General features: G+C 36.6%; 1 long non-coding RNA gene across 1 annotated transcript in view; it reads right to left on the minus strand.

The window, feature by feature from the left end:
- LOC117045469 overlaps positions 1-19,223 on the minus strand; it is a 49,465-nt gene that overhangs the window by 14,934 nt on the left and 15,308 nt on the right. The window lies entirely within an intron of this gene.

Consider the following 19,223-nt stretch of genomic DNA (forward strand, 5'->3'; position numbering starts at 1 on the left):
CACACCTTTCTGTACCTATCCAAAGTGGCACAAGGCAGGCAGGATATACATTAGAAATTCATTTCATTTCGTTTTATTAGTGTTGCAAGGTGTGTCCCCTAAGTTTTAGCATCTTCCTAGAAGAGTTTTTGAGAATTTATTACCCAATGTTGACTGACATGCTTTTAGTGCCTAGTTGAATTGGACCAATGTCTGACAAATCTCGTAAGCATTTCTCCTGTGCGGTAATTTCTAGTCCAAGCAAAGTACCGGTACAATAATATGTAAAAGAAGAGACAAAGAGGAAATACTTAGATAGATTTTAAATGTATCCCTTTCTCAACCAAATTTGCTGAGACTATTCCTAAGCATGCTTATGTGGAAATAAGTTCCATGGAAATCAGTGGGACCTACTCCACATAACAGAATTACAGTGACAGAATTACTAACGTCTGTGGACTTTATGAGACACTCCTCCATGCTAGACAGCTTTATTCTTATTTATTTAATACTTAAATCTTCACTATTCCTTAGGGTGCAAACGTCTGTTTTACTGCCTGTAATCTATCTGGGGTGAAATGGCATAGTTAGGGGATATTGTCAGATTTCTAGGTAGCCACAGTTTGTATATGATTGTTTTAAGATCCTAACCAGTTACAATGAGACAGCCTATCACGTATGATAAATATTACAATATCACAACAATATTTTCAAAGATGACATTGTTTCAACATTAACTTTTTTAAAAAAAAAAGATTATTGGCACAAGTGAAAGGATATATACCGTTCTCATAAATTATTTAAGCAATTTACATGCTGCCCCTGTCACCAGTCAATAAATGCACGGCATCCCAATTCTAAACAAACTGAAGGGAAGAAAGTCCCTGTGTAGGAACTTTATCCCCACTGGGCTCTGAACTGAGGAAAATGTGTTTAAGATTGAGATTAGAAATGTTGACTCCCATTGTAGTAATTCACAAACTAAAGGCAAAAAATAGCTGCATCAGAATGAAAAGAGAAAGATCAGAAAGTGCACAAAAGTATATGACAGTGTCTTTTGGAAGAACATTATCTTCACTGAGTACAAAGATAATGTTCTTTAATTCACTTTAAGCAGTATCTCAAATTTCTTCACATGAGGAGAAAAGGTAGTTGTCAATAAGAGGGGGGAAAGAATACCAATAAATGCCCTAATAATAAATTTGATTGAGTTGTCAAAAGAGGGACAAGTATTTGGAAAAGTGATGGGGAAGCAGTTTAGAATCAGTATTTTTGATATTCAGTGTCCCCCTAATGTACTATCTCCACATTGAAAATGCGTATTAAAATATCAATATATAGTAATCTGATGCTCAATCGCAAATAAAAACGCCCATCAGAAATTACAACATGGTTCAGACATTTACTAGGCAAGAATAGGCTTTGATTGGAGGAAGAGTAATTCAACACCACTGCCAACACAACTGAAATAATATATATTGTGTATGCTCCATGCAGACTTTTATGTGCAGCTGATTCATTAATGTGATTTTACCAGTCTCCTGTTCTAGCAACGGAGTGCCTGAATCACATGTTTCTTCCAGTGAATGGTGCGGAACAGAGACACTTGCACCACTTCACCCCATGAAAGCTGTTACTACCTGTAAATATCTGAATTAGGTAAATTAGATTTATGAAATTTAAATTGAGTGACAAGCTATCTAAATACAGATTTGATTTGTTAAGGAGCAATTCTAGAACTTGAATTATTTCCAGAGATTCAAGTTATGTTCCTGTGTCTATAGTTTTGTACATTTAGCTACACACAATGCCTAAAAAGATTTAGATTTGAATTAAGTTTTGTTACTGCCTTCTGGATTTACACAACATCTCTTTTGAAAAACTAAAGTAATACAAAAAGGGTATTAAATTAGATGGTACCTATGCATGGGTACAAGCATAGTTTAGAGAGATGCAGTCCAAAAGCTTTCTAGGGCTGTTGTGTGGATACAGAGCTCCACTCATATGTAGAGCGCACCCAGGTACTGAAGATAATGGAGTGTCACCAAAGCTGTCTGCCCTTACTGGAACCAATGATTCAGACCACTCTTGCAGTTAAATTTATTTCTACATAGGCAGTTTAAGCCGCAAGGATTACTGTTAAAGAAACTAAAATTCAAAATTATATGTTTTTAATATTTTCCCTTGTAGCATATATAAACATACAAGATCCATGTTATAGTCCCAATCTAACAGAGTGGTGTTGTTGTTCAGTCATTCAGTTGTGTCCAACTTTTTGTGACCCCATGGTCACGGCTATCTTAAGCACACCTAGTTTTGTTAGATTACAGCTCCTTGATTTTTAAAAAAAAATTCAATATAATTGGCAGTATACAAAAATTCCATATAGTTGTTTTCTACCTTTTCCGAATCCTAGTTATTTCTTTACTTTACAAACTTTATTGCCAAAGGTCACCACAATCCAAAAGTCCTAATAATTTCATGGTTCCAGTGTTTGTTTTGGCACTGAATTAATTCTATAAGAAAATTCATGTTGTATTTATTATGTTTTAAATATATTTGCACTGAACTTAACTGAACTTCCATGTATTTAATTACTAAAGGGCTCAATAACAGCACTAAAATAATCTTCCTTTTTATATTGTTTAAAATATTGTCACTGAAAGCTTTGGATATATGGAGAATAGAAAACCCAGTTCGAGCCTTGTTTCTTTGCTGAGAAATGGGGAAAACCCTGGTTTGCATATAAGGTAAATGATGCTATTATTCTCTGGCCACAGGAGTTATTTCACATACTGCTGCCCATTTCATGCCAGGTGGTGTTCAGGTTATAGAGAATGGACAATTTAAAATTATGTCCTCACAGAACATAACAGTGCAAGCCTAACCATGTCAACTCAGAAGTCCTATTGAGTTCAATGGGGCTTACTCCCAGGTAAGTGGGAGTAGGATTGGCACCTTAGTGCTTTATTGCATATTACAGTGTACTATATGGGAAAAGAGGATTACTTGCATTCCTGCTTTTTGCTACATGTTTTCTTGTCTGAAAACATGCTTGTTCTCTTTTCAGGCTGGGTAACATGTTGTACAGGTGCATTGCTCTCTGTCTCATTTTAGCTCTAGGTAAATTTAATGGCAAATGTAAGGAGGCCAAACAAATTACAAGCTGAATACAAACACTGATGGCTTTTGTTCTGCTTATAATCAGATTGGAAATTCTGAACTGTGGTTCCCAAGTCCAAGCTTTTGATATTTCTAGTTAGCATGCCAGTATCATAGGTGGTTCCCTGGGCCACTGATGGTGGCATGATGTTACAGTCACTTTAGTGCACAGGGCAAGGAGCCAAAAGCTGTTTGGCAGTGATTGTAGGTAGCAAGTGAATTGAACTTAAACTGGATTTGGCATTTGGTATCTGAAAACGGATCAATTTAGGAACACCATTTGTATGGCTTTTTAAAGAGGACACTGTCATTTACTTTTGATGCAAAAATTATCATTTCACAAAAACATTTTAGAAAGCATAAAGTTTAGATTAGGTATCAAAATAGCATTTAAAATTTCACAAGCAGTGCTGTTTACCCAAGAACTGGACCTGTCCTGACAAAAACTATAAAAGAAAATGTTTGGGGGTGTCCCCCCCCCATTTTCACACTAGTTCCCTACACCAATTATAGGAAGTGGCAATGGCAGTAAAGGAAGATAAGTAATACGAACATATCTGAAGAGAAAAGAAGATGTAATTAGCTAAATCAGAAATAAGTTCTACAACATAAATTAAAAGCTTGTTTTTTTCAATTCTGTCATAACGTCACAGATATTAAATTATTCACAGAAGTAGTGTACTTGTCACGGGGGTTGCGGAATAAAAGTTACCCATAAAAACAAGGGCCATTTTTGCATCTACTAGAACACTTTTGATAATACAGGAGGACAGCAGACAAGAGTAGTAACCGGCCACCACCTTCAGAACATAAAGCAAACTCCTGTTTTGAGTGACTATAGTTAAGTTTTTGTTCTCGCTGTTTTTGTTCTCTTTCCCACATCCAATGAAAGGAATCTGTATTTAAGTTTAAAAGCTCTCCTGAAGCTCCCAGTTTCCCTTCAAGAAAAAGTTTTAGCTTCTAACATCACCTGTATGCCATTTCCTGCTTCATATCAGGTCTGACTCTTTCCCTCTTGAGTGGCTGTGGTTGTGCATGGTCTCCGGCAGAGAACAGCCTTTCCTATAACCTACAACCCAATACCAGAGATTGAAACTGGGACCTTCTGCATGCAAAGCATGTGCTCTACCACTGAGCTATGGCTCCTCTCTTGTGTCTGGTTCTTGCAATGGCACCTTTATGAAATAGCCGGATAGGAAAGTTGGGGAGGGGGGGATATTTTGAGAAAGAGGGAGCCGAGGAGCACTGCAGTATATGCTATCCATTAAATGAGTATTTATCCCAACTCCGTCTATTGATGGGAGTCTTAACCTTTGCTTTGTAAGGTTGTCCTAAAATACTTGTACTGTAATAAAATACCCAAGATGTTAGTGAGATTAAACATAATATTATTTGGGAAGCAATTATATTGCAGCCTTATGTAGGATTGCTGCCTTAAAACAGACAAAATCTTTAAAGAGGGAGTGTGTTATTTTTTTATACCTATGTTGAATATATATTATTTTAAAATGTTCATTCATTTGTATGAAATGCTGCACATTTTGTTTTAAAACTGTGTGATAGTATGTGGGACAGCAAGGGTTATCTGTGAAGAGGCCACCAGCTGGAAAGTATTAGTGCTACTATTAAAGTAGCTGCTATCTATTTGCACTGCACTGTGCCTGTTGGATGTCAGTCAACTAACTTAAACAGTAAGTTAAACAATTCAGTTGTCTTGGTATTATCTTTATTTTAATTTTGCAATCTAAATCCCTAGTTTGGTCATATGTTGTTTATCAGTTGCTTTATCTGAATGTAGGCTTCACAATGCGAGCAAAAGACTAATGGTCAAATTAGACATGCCAGTGTCATGTCTGCATATGTTATCATATATCTCTCCAATCACATAGAAAGCGGATGAAGAGGGACCAATATAAAGGGGCATGTAGCTAAGGAGCCCCACAGCCCCCCTCAGGACAGGTCTGTTTTTAGTAACACAGATCTGCCAAATTAGTTCGTTTGGCCCTAACTATCATTTGCAATAGATTTGAAGAGAATAGTCCATTTTCCTACTTTTGCATTATTTTTACTTATGATCTGGAACAAGTATTGTACATTTTAGCACATTTCTTTTTTGCAATAGAAACTTTGCAACAGAAATATAATCCTAGAACACTACATTAAAAAAAAATACTGGTCTCCATTATTTAAAAAAGGGCCAAAGCTTGCCTTTAGTTCACATTATTAGAATTATACTATGTTGAAAGCAAAGTGTTACCAGTGACAGAATTTGGTTTGCTATCTTTTTGCTAATTATTGCAAAAAGATCTGTATAGCCATGCAATTGCACCATGGTAATAATTAGACATTGCAGCAAATTACAGATTATCCTTAAATTTGGGTGAAACAATGAAGCAACTAGTCTTGCATACAGCCTCCATTGCTGCTGGTACTATTGTAACTGAGTTATGCAATGTAGGAGAAGAATGGTGATAGTTTTCGGCCTCTTATGTGGTTAGTGAATTGATGATTTGCACCTAAACCAGTATTGCAAGAGTGCTTTCCCAGAGGGCTCATAATTTACCAGCTACTAACAAAACAAGTATAGCACTTTGAATACTGTACAATTATCCTACTCTGTTCTTTAGTCAGGTGTATATCAGAATACTACTTCTAAGAAAGGGGTGGGGCAGGTTCATAAGAAGTACATGCTATTTATATCATCATTTTCTTTTCTAATGTTATTTCCACTATCTCTTAAGATACAGCATTATACAGTGTTTGACAGAAAACTGTGATCTTCATGAATAATTATAGCAGATGTGTATTTTGTTGAAACTTGACATGCTTTCCCCAATTCTATTTTATAAACTGACTGGTCTTCATTACGTAATTTATAACTGAGTAAGACCCTTTGTTTTTAAAGGGGCACATTGATTACAATCTTGATTATGTAGAATCACTTCAGTTGTAAAACGCTTGTGACCATGAAACCACACCTTTAAACTGTTACCCTGCCTACCACCTCCTCCTCTGGCTGTTACAAAAGAAAGTGATCTGCAGAAGTGTGATCCTTTTGCTTTGCACAGAGGACTTTCCAGGGGTCTTCTAAACAAAATCACCATTCTTCCCTCTCTTGCATCGCTTATAAGGATAAGGAAGGTGATGATGCTTTCCTTTGTGTTGTGTTATGCTCCTGGGAAGTACAGTAAAAAGATACCTGCTGTCCCCCTTCTGTTGCCTTGAAACATAAGGCAGATAACATTTTGGAGCACTTTCTACACCTTGTCTCTTACCAGAGAAGGAAGAGAAGCAGCAGTGGCAGGCAGGTGCACAGGCTGGCAAACTGAACTGTGAGAACTTGTGCTTAGGTCCTCCACAAGCAGAAGCAGCACTTGTGGTATGATAATGACATACACACAGACACACTTCTAGCTGGCTTGGTACCCTCTGGCCTCCTTTCATATTCATATGAGGTGCTAATTGCTGCAGCCATTAAAGGGAGTCTTAAGTCAATGAGCTGGAAGTGTGTCAGAAGCAGCAGGTCCCACCATTTCTGCCTAGAGATGCAGCCAGGTAGTCCAACAAATCAACTACTTGCTGCCTTATCCTATGCTTTCTACTAGGGAAGAAATGCCACTAAGGCCAATGGAGCTTATTCCAAGTGATTGTGCATAATACTGTAGCACTGACTTGGCAGAAAACCTGTTGAACTTAGTGGCACTTTCCCTCTACCCCATTGGGTTGTTAGTTATTCTGGCTGCGGGAAAGCAGTTCACAGTTCGTGCCATCCTCAATCTAGACATGTTGTCTCCCGCCACAAGGCTCGCTTTCCTTCTCTAACTCTATAGCCAATAAAGAATAATCTTTGTTTGGTAGCAGCACTTCAAGTATTACACAAAAAAGGGGGTGAGAGTTGAAATGGGGTACAATGTGCTTAGAAGTCCAAAGAGATGTGGTACAGCTGGAGTAGATCGCGCTCCACAAATTCTGAATTACCAGCCAGAGCATTGACTGTAGGCATCTAGCAACTCCATGCTGCATTATAGATACATAGATATTAACACCTTTGTGTACCTTTTACAGCAATCAATCCATTTCTATAGGATAAATGCATACATGTTGTTTGCCCACATAAGTTCTAGGTAAATTCTAAGAATTGGCATTAGATTTTGCCTATTATACAGTCATGTGTTAACTTGCTTGTACTGTACTGTTCACATAACTCATGTGGAGAGTGCCCAATGCAACATTATATTACTTTCTTCTACAATCTGGTAATATCAGAAGAGCTAGGTCAAAAGCCAGTAAGGGACTTCAAGCACAGAATTAGAATGATATTTCAGGGTCACCTTCAACAAAAATGAGAGTTGAGAATGAACAGCCTGATGCTACTGCTGGAATTAGTAACTATGAGGCACATCTTTCAGTTTATAACCCACTATTGATCAGATCGTTCCCCGTTTCATGTAATATACAATGAAGAGTGGTGGTGTAAGTGCACATGCACACTATGTCTTGTCTATCAGCAGCTAATGCTCCTAAAAACCAATGTGGCCTTTGTCGGTGTCTTTCCAAGGATGAATGTTCCAATTTAATCTAGCAGACCAATATTATCAAATGAAGACAAAAGTGGTTAACTTTTTAATTATCTCAAAACCTACTCTCTGTGCATTTGAGAACTTGCTCCCCACACTTGCACTATTCTTGATTATTAAGTGTGTTAGATAAGCACCCTTTTTTTAGAAGCATGGTGGCTCTGAAATTATTTCAACTGGTTTCTTTGCTCCAAAATTCTTTTGCTTCATTGATGATTTTGTGACGTAGGTTTCTTTTCCCCTCACAAAACTGTGTAAGGTTTTTTGTGTGTTGGTAGTATTTTCCCTCCCTCTTTAAATATGAAAATGAATGCAACAAAATTGTGTATTCATTTGGGAAATAGGTTTTTTTGTTGTTAATAATTGTACATTGTCCTTTCATAATCAAAATGTTAGTGACCATAAATGTATTTTTTTTCTTTTTCAGTGTTTTTAAATAAAATAGTACTAGTGACTAGAAGACAAGTTGCTATTTAGCTCTGCTTAGTTAAGTACATTACACTACAATACAGTATTTCTGAAAACTATAACATAAGTAAACAATATGTACATCTCTATATCAATATATAACACATTCAGATATATCTATGTATACAACTCCACACACACCCATATATACACTACAATTACAGTATATTCATTTGTACTTTTGATTCACATTTATTATTCACCATTCACCTGCTGCAGTTAATAATTAGCACACTAAACCTAGATTCATTTTTATATTATCAGTTTCTGTATTGTCATCGAGGATTATTATTATTTTATTCCTTAGCCAAACATTATAGGAGAGTTTAGGGTTTGTTTGGTTTGGGGTTGTTTTTTTAAGCAACACAGTATTCTTATTATAAACCAAATTTTATTATTTCATGCCAGGTGGTCAGGGAAGCAGAACAAATAAAAACAATAACTTATTTCTGCAAATAATAGATTCACAATGCAATCCTATACATGCTTATCAGAAACAAGTCCCATTGAATTCAGCAGGGCTTGCTTTCAAGTTTGTATGCATATGGGTGCAGCATTAATCTGGGTTCCATATGCAAAATGTTCAGGAAGCTTCCCTCTTCCACTACTGATGCAGTTGTAAAATATCAGGCCATTTTTTTCCCCAGAGTAAAGAGGGTGAAGCTATTAACTACTCTTGGTTCACTAGAACTCTACATAATGCCCACCTACCCTTTTCAGATTAGTTAAATTTTACCTGCTCAGACTGGAAGAGGTACAGTAATGTTTATTGGTTAACATAACCGTAGAACTGCAGAATTGTAGTGTTGGAAGGGGATGTTGGATGCAGGAATCTTGTACTACAGCATTTCTGCCCAATAGTCATCCAGCCTTATCTCCAGCATAGATTGTTTCTAATAACAATTTAGATCCAACACTTTGCTTAATAGCATCAAAAGATAAAATTAAGGTTTTGTTCATTATTTTTTATATGTGTTGCTTCCCCTCCCTGCAACATTACAGAAATACATTTCTAGCCTGAGGTTTGGACATTTCTTATTGTACCAAGTATATTTCATGAGTAAATAGCAAGAGTAAGTTAAAGAGCAATTTCAGGAAGTGTTTCAACCCTTTTCATCCCCCCCCCCCGGCACAATCAGATCAACAGATAGGCTCAAACTTTATACTCTGGTATGGTTTCATGTGCGTTCTGAGGTGTCTGAATTTGAAGCAAGGCATTTTAATTTTGGCTAGACCCATTTTAATGAATTTGACTCCATTGTCTGTATGTTGTATTAAGTCAGGCTCAGAAATAGCCACTTCAGTGCTATTCTTCAGTAAGAATTGCCCTACCCATATATACAGGTATCCAAACTGAGAAGTTTCACCAAAATGTTTATTTTTCTTTTAGACAACAAATAACTAGCATAGAGGTATGTATGTGGTCATACAGGCTGGTAAAAACTTTCTGTAGGCTAGTATTTGTATGAATTTACATGCTGTATTCAAAATGTTATTTCTATATAGCTCTCAAAACAGTGTGCTGAATCAGATAATTGTCATAATATTTCAGTACAAACATCCAGGCCTTCCGTTGGCTTCTAAATTACTGTCACAGAGTGCTTTCTTAACTACCTTTGATGCCTGTTCAAAGAACCACATTCCCTGCCCTTCCTTTAACATATTTGCATTGTCATCATTTAAGCACTGTAGAAAGGAATTATTGGCTAATGCTTTCTCGTGGCATCATTACTGCCGTTAAAAATTTGTGTTTTTTTTTTCTGTAGAGCTTCTGTCCTTATTTTACATGTATAATAGATTGCTGCTTGCAATTCTTATGTAAAGATTTGTCTCACAAACCAAAAGGTACCAAATTTGTACATATTTCCCAATAGAGGTTGCATTTTCATATTACAGTGTGTTTGGGAGGCAATTGTGTAGAAGAAAGTGAAACTAACAAAATAACTGGTGAAAACTACTTTTACAAACATGTCTACCATAGTTAGTGGTGATTTTAAAGTTTTGCTTTTCACAGAAGTATTTTATTATTTCTGGTTTATTTTCTGATTTATATGTATGTACATATAGAATCTAGGATAAGCTAGGAAACCATTTAAACCAACCCCCCCCCCATTACTTTTTGCTCTAAATACAATGCGGGCTTTAGGGATTTATTTAGTTCCTGGTTTGACACTAATTTGTATACCACCAAGTCAGAATTCAGACAATTCTTTCTTAGCACATCACTCATTAATTTCCTTCCCATTTTCCGATTGATCCATTCATTTTCATGGGTGAAATGTATGTTTTAAGTTTGCATTCCTGTGAAATGGAGCCTATAATTCAATAGTCATCTTTGTTCCTTTCCTCTTAAGAAAAGTTACCGGTATATAGTATTTTGGATATTAACTCATTCATTCAAAATAATATTGACAGCAGTCAGAGTTCTTGCATTCACACAACCTCTTCTTTCCACTCATTAACACTAAGAAGTCCTGAAAGGAAACAACATTTCTTCAGTTCCGACCCCCCATAGGTGATTGAATATGAATCTCTTAGGCTGTGCATGTCCACCCATACTTTTGTGTGATGCAGTATGTATGTGTGATTGATTCATCATAAAAATGGGATGGAGAGGTCACCATGGCAAAATGAATGCCTGTGTGGAATTCTACATATTGTGGGGCCCTCATGTGATTTAACGACAGACCCCTTAATCATAAGAGCTGTATGAACCAAATTTAATTAAAGAGGGTGTGGTGGCGGGTCATTGAAACCTTCACCAAAATGAGGCACTTCACCAAAGAATGAGAGCAATAACAGCTAGCACTGAAGAGAAGGGATTTCTATGCTTTGTTACCACTAAAAGGTAACAGTGGAAGATCTTCACTGATGTTTAGGTGTTTATTTAGACATTTTTGTGTCTAAAGCCAACCTTTTTATTATTAATCAGAAAAAATATATAAAAATAAATTTCTTTCTTGTATTTTGCTGCAATAGGCTTGAGATTTGTTTTTCTTCTTTTAAACAGATCACAGTAAATAGAGTGCCACTCAACTATCATGAAGTCACCATGGTCACAGATAGCTTAGTATATTGAAATCAAAAACCATTTGATAATTCAATAGGTTGATTAGGTCCTGAAAGTTTAAACTTCTCTGCCCTTGAATATGGATCTTTACTATGTGACCCCATGAAGCTGGAAAGTTCCCTGTAAAATAAAATAGATGTCAGTTTTACTCAAAAAGTAATATTGCTGACTTCTATTTTATAAAACAAATCATATAAAATGAAGTAATGGCGATAATTCTATTAGGGATTTTAAATAATAATAGTAACAATAATAAGCCTTAATATTTTACTCTCATACTTGTTTACACAGGATTACAAATCACAACTGTTCAATAGGGTAAAGAACCGTAGTATGGTTTAGTGTGAAATGTGTAGTTCTTGATGCTGTTAAAAACACAAAAAAGCTGTTTTCAGGGGAAGAAGTTTAAACTAGAGAAGTGAAAGGGAGAGAGGAAGTGCTTGATCCTTTCCCCACTCCAAGTCACACAACAGCAAGTTGTGTCCTCGCTGTCAAGATTTCATATGTGTCTATGCTCTCATATGTTTTGAAACCTGGAAAGGGTTGAGTATCTTTTCCCTCCTGTTTGTCTCTCCATTTAAATCCCTCCTAAGCAACTTTGTTTGGAGTACTTCATTTGAGTACAGCCTTTAAGTTTTAAATTTTTTAGGGTAATTCCCAATCTGTGTGTACAAACATTGTACATAAAAACCCACATTTATATCACATTTAATTCATTATGAATACAGTACAAGTAATTTCCTCTTATAGAACAAAAAAAAGTCGGAAGTCAAACAGAATCCGTTCTGGAACTCCGTTCGACATCCCAAACGTTCAGAAACCAATACACGGTTTCCAATTGGCTGCAAGAAGCTCCTGCAGCCAATCAGAAGCCATGGAAGCTGTGTTGGACATTCAGGTTCCAAAGAACGTTCACAAACCGGAACATTCACTTCCAGGTCTGCAGCGTTTGGGAGCCAAAACATTAGAGTTGCAAGGCATTCGTCAACCAAGGTACGACTGTATAAGAAGAAAAATATTCCTTCAACTTTGGGGATTTTGACTAGGGTTCTTTCTACTCATTTATGGTGTTAAGATTAAGGCTAGAGAGCTTTATCATTCATACATTCCTTTAAAAGTCACTTAAGAGAGAAAAAGGTCTGGAGGAAATTATACACCTTCATTTCCCAGCCAAATCCATCATTCTCCCACATTGATTTGATTGCCAATAGTTTAATTATTATCCTAATTAAGAAAAAAACCTATCCTAAATTCTGAAATATATAAAAACAAAATAAAAAATTCTTTCCAGTAGCACCTTAGAGACCAACTAAGTTTGTTCTTGGTATGAGCTTTCGTGTGAAAGCTCATACCAAGAACAAACTTACCGGTAGTTGGTCTCTAAGGTGGTACTGGAAAGAATTTTTTATTTTGTTTTGACTATGGCAGACCAACACGGCTACCCACCTGTATCTGAAATATATGTAAGACAATTATATATGCTTTAAATATGTACTCAGGGATTTTAAAAAGTTTTAAAACAGGCAACATAAGATCCCTTTAAAAACCATCCATAAATAACTAAATTGACGATTTGCAGAGTGAAATTATCTCAGAGCTCAAATCACTGCTTAATTATGCTAAGGAGATGACGCTTTTTCCTGTCAGATAAAATAAAACATAATAATGGCATATCCCATTACACAAGGCAAGTAAGAAAGGAGCATTGTGCCTCTGCTATTAGCAGTTTAGGTCCACAGAGTTCCACACAGGTAGGCTGCGAAAAACAGGCACTCCTGAACAATGTAAAACATCTCAGAAGAATTCTGATTGAAAATGAAAAATCTGAAGGTCACCTCTGTACTAATAATGGAAGCCCTTTGAGCATATACATAGGAATCTTTCCACTGTAAACTAATGGTCAGCAGATTGCAGCCCTAAAATTATTATTGCAAAGTCAATTGCTCAAAAGCACTCTTGAAATAATATTCTGGCATTGAATCAAATGGGCTTATCCTGAATAGACCTCTTCCATCTCTTAGGTAACTTAACGTTCTTAGCACCAAGGATTTCTGATATATTACTCCAGGTGTAGCCAACCTTTTTGACCCTTGCCCAGTCCACCATATGCCCGCAAAAGGTGTGACCAAAAGTTGCATACACACACAGAGGCAGACAGATGCACATCCATAAAGATCAGTTAAGAAGGGTGATTACTGCCCTCTCGCCATTCAAATGATTAACCAGGGAGGGTGATTTGCAGTCTGTTTTAAGAATATTTATCATTTTTACCACTGCTGTCAAAATCAGTGGAGTCTTAAGGGACCAGGCACCACTTGCAACACAGGACCTGAACTTGGCGTTATCAAAACCCGCTTTACAGGTTTCCTGCTTCTTTTTTTGCAGTAGCAGAATACAGTACAGTACAGGACACGTTTGAAAATGTCCAAAATTCAGCTTTCATTCTTCCAGCTCAGATTTCTTTCTTCCTTATTTCTGTGCCAACAATCCTTTTAAAAAAATGTTTTCTCCATTATGGAGGAACAGATTACGTTAAATCTCCCAGTTGTCTTGAGAGGGGGAAAATCAAGGGCAACTTCTGGTTGATTTCATTATGGGGGGGGACGACGGCGGATGGACGAATTTGAAATAGATATCCTGCAATAAGCCTTTATATAATTCATCAGAAGATTAGATAGGAATGGGGAGAATCATCTTTTATTTTCAAGTCTTCACTTATTTCTTGATTGTTCACCAATACAGCTTGTTCTGCTTCTATAACTTTAAAGTATCCCTTTCACATTTGAGCATATGAGTGTTAGCAACTTACTGCTGAAAGCTTTCAAATAACAGAAACAGTCTTCAAACTATAGCTCTTTTGTGTGCTTTTAAAAATTATGTGCTGTTGATGATTGACAAAATGGAAAATCCCATAAGATTTCTCATTTCATTGAAGCAAAGGGGAAACAAGCACAAATTTAATTAGGATCTACCGGTACATCTTAATTTATGTTGCATTGTTGTTTTCCTTTTGATTTTGTTGTTTTCCTATATAGTAAAATAATTTACACTCCTGGCACTATTATCCTAAAAAGGGGCCTTGGAAAAATGTGTGCATTTAGGCCAAACTTCATTATTTGTTACATGCATCGTTTGCACAACAGTAGGATTCAGGAAGGTGCCCAGAATGGATCAGGGCCATGGGGAATGTAGAAAGAGGGTTTAACGCTTTCCTCCTGCCCTGCAATCCCAACAAAAATCCCCTCAGCTGTTATTTGCTCCAGGGCAGAAGTTTCTCTTTGCACCAATAGCAACTTCCCTTCCAGAGCAAAGTGCTTTGGGGGTTTTTTTGGGGGGGGGGGGCTGCAACACAGGAAGACCCACTTCCGTCCTGATCCACACCTAGGGCTCCCTTCTATTCTTTAAAAAAATGCATGTGCAAACCATGCATTTAACTAATGTGTAGATTTTGCTGCAAGAGATCTATAAGCAAGGTTTGTTTTTACTGGTTTGTTTTAGGACATCTACTAAGAGTTGCTATTCTAAGGGATTGTTTGCACTGTAGAACTGGCACTGTTAAAATTGTATCTGGGGAACAGAAAAGCTGTATTATCTTATCTGCAATCTTAAATGCCCATTGCAAAAGAGCCATCTAACAAAACCACTACTGAACTTTGCTTTAGCCACTCAGCTCCCCCATCCACGTGGCACTCCTTTATAGTGTCTTATTGGGCTTTGTATATTTTCCATCTTTGAAGTAAGCTTCTTTTTAAAAGACAACAGATAGAAGATGTAATGATGACCATGAATTGAGTAGAAATAAACAAAGATGTATGGTGATGTGGTTGGGAGACAGCAACTCCTGCTTTGGTTTTGAATGCTTGTAATACTTGGAAGAAGTGAAGCATTTTCCTTACCTTTGGATAAGGCTTTTTATTTTTGCACTAAGACTGCATTGTATTGCACTACTGAAATGTATTTATGGGATCAAGAAGGCCTATGCAGGGGTCATGTAAAGGAGAAAGAAAGGGCAGAAAAATAAGTAGGAGCAAGCATCTGCAACTGATTCAGATAAAATTACTCCATCGCAATCTGTATTTATAGACACTTGTCTAAAAGCCTTTTCTCATAGGACTGAAGTGGAAATGTGGCATAGAAATGTAAGGATTATCCTACAGAAAGTAGCTTCCAAGTGGTAATTGTTTCTAAATGATTTCCATTTAAGAACACTTAAAATTGCTTTTAATTGTATAGTTAGCATTGTAGAAGTGGAAGAATCTAAAGGCTAGTTAGGCCAGTCTCTTGCCCAAAGGCAGAACTAGCCAACCATCAGCATCTCATAGATCCTCCTATGCAATGTAGACCACAGTGTGCCACAAGCAGAGATAAGGTGCTTTCATGGCGGCTAGCTTCAGATGACTCAAAAAATCACTCTGTAGGGAAAGGGAGAAATGTCCCAGGGTCACTGGTCAGACTCACTTGGCTGAAAATTTCTTTTCTGCTTCAGGCAGAGTACAAATAAGCACTTGGTAACCAAGTTGAATGTAACATCCTACCTAGTGAGAATTTTCATCATGCATCAATCTAGGGAAGTTGGAGTAGTAAAATTCTATTCACCAGACGTTGTTAGGTTGCTAGAAATGGCTGACTTATACGCAGTGTTGCAAATTACCATTTGCTAAATGGTCACCTATATTCACTTCAGGAAGAGGGAAATCTCAAGATTTTTCCCGTCCCAATAACACTACTGAGGCATTAGACTTGTAGAAACTGAAGAACAACCAGGCCTCAATTAAAAACAATAGCATATCTTATCATAAAAAGTTGACAAAGTAAGGGTATGATGCATCCCCATCTTTGCTAGGGTCAATCATCCGTTTCACACTTCCACATGGTTCTCTTTGCTCCTTTCTGGATAAGCATTGGAGCCTAAATGTATCAAATGAAAAAATAACCAATGGAACAGAGTTATGACATTAAATTATAAACATACTTGACGCTGAATTATAGACATAATGACCAAGAAGCAGAAGAAGGAAATGGTCTGGATTTTTGTGCCATCTTGCAATACTTTTATTTTACCAGACAATCCTCAGAGGCATCCCTGAATCTCTTTTCGAGAAGCAGTGAGCTAGCCAGTGTTTAAATTATGTAATCCTTCAGGAAGACCATGACCTGGCTATCAGGTTTAATAGGCTTGTTGGGCTGGAATCAACAATATATGACTTAGACTTCATTATTGATGTTAATCATTCCTTTGGAAGAATTAAATTTCTCTCTCCTATTACTGCATTGTGACTCCATAAACTCTGAAATGGGAAGCACTGATTTTATGCAGCCCAGTGGGGAAGCAGTTGCAGCCTCTGGCAAAGTGTGCATTACAATCTACGTTACTGAGAAGAATTGGATTTGCATGTTCTGTGTGTTCTGATATAAAGTGGCCCTCTATAAATCTTACCTTCAAACCAGACTAATCAGTGCAGTATTTCAGCTCTAAGGAATTAGATCCAAGCCAGACGTGTTCCTTTTTGCAAACCTACATGTTAATTGTATATTTTCTTTTCCAGCTAGCTTATGTGCAGTTTCTTTCCACCCTCTACTGTGTGATGCAGTTTTGTTCTTGTTATCATGCATCGATTTGATATACGGGGACAAAAATGTCATTTCCCAAACATTTCAAAGTAACAAAAACTGCAGAATGAATACTGCAGGGGGAGCATAAAGCTGTCCAACTAGTCTTCTTTAAAAATAATTTTCTACTGATAAGCTGTTTTAGAGTTTACTAAACACCTTTAGTACTGTCTTAACAGCAATGAAGAAGTGTCTGAAGTCCATTTTTTTCAAGCTGATGCTAATAAAACAGCATTGCTTTTCAGCCCAGACTATTCCCTTGTGCTGATTTTGTTCCGCCTTAAAGAAGGTCCACAGTTGGTACGCAGCAGTGCTTTTGAATGCCGGTTGCTGGAAAACCACAGGAGGGGATGGTGCTCTTACACTTGAATCCTGCTTGCGGGTTTCCTACAAGCAACTGTGAGAACAGGATACTGGACCAGACGAATCATTGGTTTAATCCAGCAGTCTCTTCTTATGTCAGGCTATCTTACCTGCTCACAGTGTTTAGTGCAGACTTAGCTTGAATAGATATCTTGCAATAGTCCTTATCTTCATGGCCCTCCAAGCTGTCCTTAAATCCCCAAGGATTTAGAATGTATCAATGAATCTAAAATCTTTCTGATCTCCAGATATCTTCATTTTTATTTTCCATTGAAGCGGCACATTTTAAGTTGTCAGTGGGTGCCATTTGCTGTTTTAAAGAAGTGGCCATATTTGAATTTTGACTGAATTGTCACAAACCTAAAATTGTAGCAGAAGCCAGGCTCAGTGTACCAGGCGTTTATATATATATATGGTCCAAGGTGATATTGCCCTGGAATATGTTTATTCAAATTACTCTATTTGTTCTAGTTTCACAGAGGTAGGGTAGTATACATCTACTGGTAAAATATTTCCTATTTTTGTTATTTGTGTTAATATGTAATTCTACTGTAGACCAAAAAAGAAGTTTATTTTAATTTAAAAAGCTAAAAGGCCAGTGAGTAAAAAGTGAAAATCTGAAACAATAAATGAGCAGAAAGCAGGGGATCAGTGGTTAACTTTGCTGAAATAGAAAGAAATAGCCTTACCCATTTCTTAACCAATGCTTACAAATCATCCAGATATGGAAGTTTTAGATAGCTTTCTTAGCTCATTCTTGCTAAGTTTATATGGCGGTTTTTGTTTTTTGGCTTGGCATTTGCACATTATATTGTTTAAAATATCTGATTTTATAGCATTGTATCTTTATAAATCTGGGGTTTTCTTTTTGAAGGATGAGTGATAAGGTCTTTGGAGGCAGGGGAAGATGCACTGGAAAATATTAAATTTTTAGAGAGGAAAATGCACAGTTTCGTAAGGAAGAGGCTAAACCACCTCCCTTTATTCACTCACAAGCATCTAAAGCACTACAGCTAGAAATAGAAACCCACAGTTTGGACATGTTTGTTGGTCCTTGTTGGTCCAATCTACTTGGTGCACTTGTTCCTGGAGGTTTGCAGTGTCAGTCCCAGCATGTGTTCCAATAAGAACCAGAAAGGGTTTGTTTTTTAAATATAAAACTAAAAATGAGAAACAGCATTAAAAATGATAAATTACATGAGCTGGTACAAAACGGATTATATGTCTTTTCAGTCACACTTTTTAATATTATCAGTTTTACTGCAGCCATTTTAATAACAGTAGGATACAGTGCAGTATTACAATAATATCCACAAAATGTTTCTTGGCCCTGGTAAAACCTGTTGAACAAATTCCATAGTTTGTTTTTTTAAATCAAATACGAATTGTCCCGCTACCAACTGATATTACTTGACTTTAATTTGAGATTCTGTCCTTAATGGAAAATGGACTTCCTCATATTTGACTACTGTGATCCAGAAAAGATCCCTTGCTTCTTGCACTTTGAGGGTGTATGGAAACACCCTCGCCATTGTTTAAAATATGGCTACAAAGTTTTTAGTAAGTGAAATATTTAAAATCAGCCTGTTTTCCCTATATACTATTAACCTTGAATACCCTTTTTCTTGCTTTCCCTCTCAGTCAAGTACAGTGGAGTTGTTAAGACTTGTTGAAATAATATATAAATACCTATTTTGAAAGACAAGACAGTTTTCCACTCATGTCATTGTATCTGGGTCCTATTAATGGTTTCACAGCCCATTGGCTCACAAATATCTTTTATTTAATCATCAGATTTATTAAATTTTATTTGTTCTTGTAAGAATATGTGTAACAGAATGGGGACATTGGCTGTTCTTTAACTTCACAATCTTAATAGTTGGTTTATATCTTCCATGTTTTATGCAAAAATTAAATCAATAAATAAATATTTGTGCCCTAGGTTGAAGGTTACATGTTTAGGAAAGCACCAAAATGGTTGGAATTTTTTCTAC

The sequence above is a fragment of the Lacerta agilis genome, chromosome 4 (assembly GCF_009819535.1).
Source record: "Lacerta agilis isolate rLacAgi1 chromosome 4, rLacAgi1.pri, whole genome shotgun sequence".
NCBI lineage: Eukaryota > Metazoa > Chordata > Lepidosauria > Squamata > Lacertidae > Lacerta > Lacerta agilis.